Raw genomic sequence first — 4,365 nt, 5'->3', positions numbered from 1 at the left:
TTTCAACACACATAGGGCTGTTCAGTACTCAGATTCACTTAATAATGAGATTCTGTCTATTTGGTGAATCCTCTCCCTTCTGACACTAACCAAAGTGTGCCTCTAGATTTTCTCCTATGTCATTCATTCATTTATTCATTTGTTCATTCATCCACAGTCTTTGGGCCCCCAGATTCACTTCAAGACATCTCATTTACAGCAAATACTTTGTCTTTCACTTGACTGATCAAAGATATCTGACACGTTTTTCCTATTTTCTTTTTTTTTTTTTTTAATATTTATTTGGCTGTGCCAGCTCTTAGCTGCAGCATGCAGGATCTTAGTTGCCGCATGTGAACTCTTAGTTGCGGCATGTGGGATCTAGTTCCTTGACCAGGAATCAAACCCGGGCCCCTTGCACTGGGAGCACGGAGTCTTAGCCACTGGACCACCAGGGAAGTCCCTGTTTTTCCTATTTTCCATCTCACCCAAACTTCCTAATATCTCTATACTTGTGTCTTTCATACCACCTCAGTAAGTCTATATAATTTTAGCTCTCTTTTCTTTCTTTCCTACCATTTAAGGACAGTTTTACCAGGCAGAGATTTCCTTTTCCTTCTGCATAACTGCACTTTGTAATTATTCCCTCATTTTTGTGAATGAACATTGATTTCTAGTGGCTTTATCGTCACTGTCCACAAATATTTTCACATCTCTAATGAAAGAAAAAGATGTCTCCAGCTCGTGGTACTCCTTGGAGTTACTACTTTTACTGCCAAGTTTCTCCAAAGGGCACTTTACTGTTCCAGCCATCATTCCCTCACCACCCCCTCGCTGACAGTTTGGCATCCGGCCTCATCACTTTACAGGAATTCCTTTTCCCAAGGTCACCAGTGTCTTCCTAATTGCCAAACCCAACAGTGTGTTATCAGTCCTAATTCCTGAAATCACTGTAGCATTAAACACTTACTTGACTTCTTTGACTCTTGCCTACCTTTTTTTTTTGTCCCTCAGAGAACTTGTGCATTCTCACGGTTTCAATTTTGAGCAGCAGGGATGGATGGAAAGAGCTTTGATATGAGGCAGATATCCATTCTAATTCTATATGGTTCTTCCATTTTTTTTTTTTTTTTTTTTTTTTTTTAAATATGGAACGCTTCACGAATTTGCGTGTCATCCTTGCGCAGGGGCCATGCTAATCTTCTCTGTATCGTTCCAATTTTTTAGTATATGTGCTGCCGAAGCAAGCACGGTTCTTCCATTTTGAGCTATATGAACTTGGATACATTTCTTAACTTCTTGACACCTCAGTTTCTGCATCTCAGAAGTAGGGATGATAATGCCTTCTGCATGGGATAAATAGGATTAAGTGAGAATGAGCAGTACATAGTGAATGCTCAATAAATGTTAGTTTTTTTGACCTTTCTAAATAATTTTCTGAATTTCCTGCTAAGTTTTGGTCATATTTTTTTCTTGGCTGGTCATTTCTACTGTATGCCCCACTCCCACCTCAGTTGTGAATGTTAAAGCACACACCATCTTTTCTCCCCCCATGACCACCACCCCAAACTTCCCCTTCTAAAACTCTGTTTTTCTTCCAGAGTCATCAGGGCCCTCCCAAAGGCCAAAGACAACTGCTAGGTCTTTGGAGGCTCTTCGTCTGCTGCCTCTCAAGGGACCACAGACAAGATTTTCTGAGGGAATCTCCGTATCTGGGGCTGCTGGTATCTCTCTTGATACCACTGTAGCTCTATTTTAAGTGTTCTACCTTATTTTTGCTGGGTGAGTTAGCTTGTTCCCAGCTTCTACTCTTGACTTTCTTCTGGACCCAATAGAGACTCTAGGTCCTGGTTAGGGTACATTCTTGGCTCTCTCCTCAGCTCTAATTGGCTTTGCTGCTTCCCCTAGGGGTTATCAAACCAAGTTCATGGTCTTCCAGGCCTCCAGAGTTGCCTGTCTGGATAGCTCTCTGTTGCCCTCACCTGACACAAATCCACAATTATCAAAGCCACTTCATTAGAATCTGCTTCCAAGATTCACCCCTTCAGGGTGTGACAAGTAATGTCATCACTTTCAGTCTCTCGAGCTGGAGCCGTGAATTAGCTTTTCACATTTATTTCCCTCCTCTTTCTCTAGAATGGTCCCCCAATCCATTCAATCTTCAGTTACTTTAGCTTTGCAATGCTCCATACATGCATGTTTTTTAATATTATTTATACCAATAGACTAACAAGGCCACTAATAATAATAATAATGACAACAATAACAACACTAATAGCTAACATTTGTTGAGAGCCTATTATGTGCTAGGCGTTCTGAAGGACTTCATAAGCCTTATCTATTATAGAAGAGAAAATTGAGGCTTAGGGAGGTTAAATACCTTACTCAAGGTCAGAAGCCCAGATTTGTCAGCTTTCAAACCCATGCACTGTTCTATATTGTTTGAATTGATCGTGTTTCCTTGATGGAAGCATTTATGCATTTTTCATAAGTATTTCTCATATTGAATATCTTTCAACCATAATCCAATATAAAATAAAAAGTCAAGTCAGAGATTTTATGAAATTGCACCGAACAAGTGATTTCATGGAATTAGAAATAAATTGTAAATAAATTTTATTTTAGTAAAGATTTGCCCAGTTCAGTCAGAAATAGAGAGAGTACCAATGTGGAGACAGGGGCATAGTGTGATTATGAAGAAAGCAAATGGGTGAAAATTTGATCTCTGGTTTGTCAACTTATTTAATAAGTGGAGACATTCTCTGGCCGGGAGGACATAAAAGGGGGTGTCCTTGGAAAGAGTCAAAATGGAAACAGAGCTAATGGTGTCAGGCAATAGGAAGTCAATGGAGAAGTGGTGGGCTTAGGAGGACAGCTTACTGCTGAAATACTTTCCCTTAGCATTAAGCCCTTGAACATGTGCACTGTAATGTCAAAACAGTTTCATGGAAATTCTAGCACTCTTTATGTGCAGTCTCAGACAGAGCACTGGACTTGGGATCTGAATACTGAATTCCCTTCCTAGCTCTTTCACTAAACTGCTGTTTGACCTTGGACAAATCTCCCAAACTTCCTGGTCCTGAGTTCTGTCATCTTTAAATCCCTGGGAGTGGGACTGGATGAGCTCCAGGGCTCTTATTCTTATATTCTTATATTCTGTATGCTCAAAACATGGTGACGATTTATGGCTTAGGTTTGCGGCCTGTGCCCATGCTACTCATTTACTAACATCACGTATGGATGTCATGGGTTGCTCACTCAGACTGTGGAGGAAATTTAAAATCTTGATAAGAGAGTCCCCAGATGGGGGATAAGCACATGACATCAGAGGTTACACACCTTTTGTAAAGTACCAGAGTGTGTTAACACTATGCTCTGCCACCAAGGTCCCTTTCTAATTCTTGAGTCAAGCCCTCTTCTGCTGCTCGGTGCATCTATTTCATCGCAGCTGCTGAATATAACTTCTATGACCATGTGCATGGTAAGCCTGTACAACTGAACATGTGAAAGCACAGTTACAATCGAACAAGGGAATAATTTGGTCAGTAGTTCAGCATCCCAAGATCTAAAGAAAGATCACCTTCGGCTAGACTAGTAGACCCAAATGGCCCTTTTTATTGCTTCACTAAAACACACCACTTTGCCCAGTTCATTTATTGACTTTTACATCTCAAGCACAAATTCTTACCTAGGTAGAAGTTAAAGATTCACAACACACTAATTGTAAAAGCAAAAGTGCCAATTCAACAGAATTCCAAAACCACGGGAAATGCCTCTGAACTTGACAACTCTTGTGTAAATTAATCTAAGAATAATTTCTTTTTTTAAAGAAGCTTTGGGTATTTCTTTGGAAAACCCTCCCTCTCTGGTACAGGGGTGTGTTTATCTATGGGGAATGAAAAAAGAACTTAGTATCAGTTGCAGAAAAGAGTAGGAAACACTGAGGTTGCTTTTTGGTGACCAACAAAAAGCTAGAGGCTAGGATTTGATTTAAATCACACCCCAAAAATATCACCCCAGCTTCCAGAAATATACATCATTTGTATAAATAATCTAACTTTTCTCCCCTGCTACTCAACTTTTCAGAAAGCAAGCAAGAGTTAAAACACAAAAGCAATTTTTAGAGGAAACCTCATGACTAGCAATCAGTGCTAATAAGATTCTTTTCCTCTTGCAAGATTCACAGAAAGCCCTCGATCCATGCCGAGCACATTCAAAGGCAAGGGACTAAGACCTCCCCTTGCAGGTTCGTTATCATTCTCAGGTTATCCCAAGCCAAGTGAATCAGAAAAGCAAATGAATTAGTGAGAATTAAGAAGCCTCTGTGGTCTGAACCCACTCCAAATCTCAGCAAAGATGAAAGGTAGAGACTGATGTCTTATGTCC

The 4,365-nt window shown here is 40.2% G+C and overlaps 1 non-coding gene across 1 annotated transcript; it reads right to left on the bottom strand.

The window, feature by feature from the left end:
- Positions 1-1,121: 1,121 nt before the first annotated feature.
- On the bottom strand, positions 1,122-1,230 carry LOC118898626. Its single transcript, XR_005020770.1, has one exon. It is a non-coding gene; the product is annotated as a U6 spliceosomal RNA (small nuclear RNA).
- Between the last annotated feature and the right edge of the window lie 3,135 nt (positions 1,231-4,365).

This window comes from Balaenoptera musculus, chromosome 7 (genome assembly GCF_009873245.2).
Source record: "Balaenoptera musculus isolate JJ_BM4_2016_0621 chromosome 7, mBalMus1.pri.v3, whole genome shotgun sequence".
NCBI classification, from domain to species: Eukaryota; Metazoa; Chordata; class Mammalia; order Artiodactyla; family Balaenopteridae; genus Balaenoptera; species Balaenoptera musculus.
This window is presented reverse-complemented; position numbering and strand designations above follow the sequence as displayed.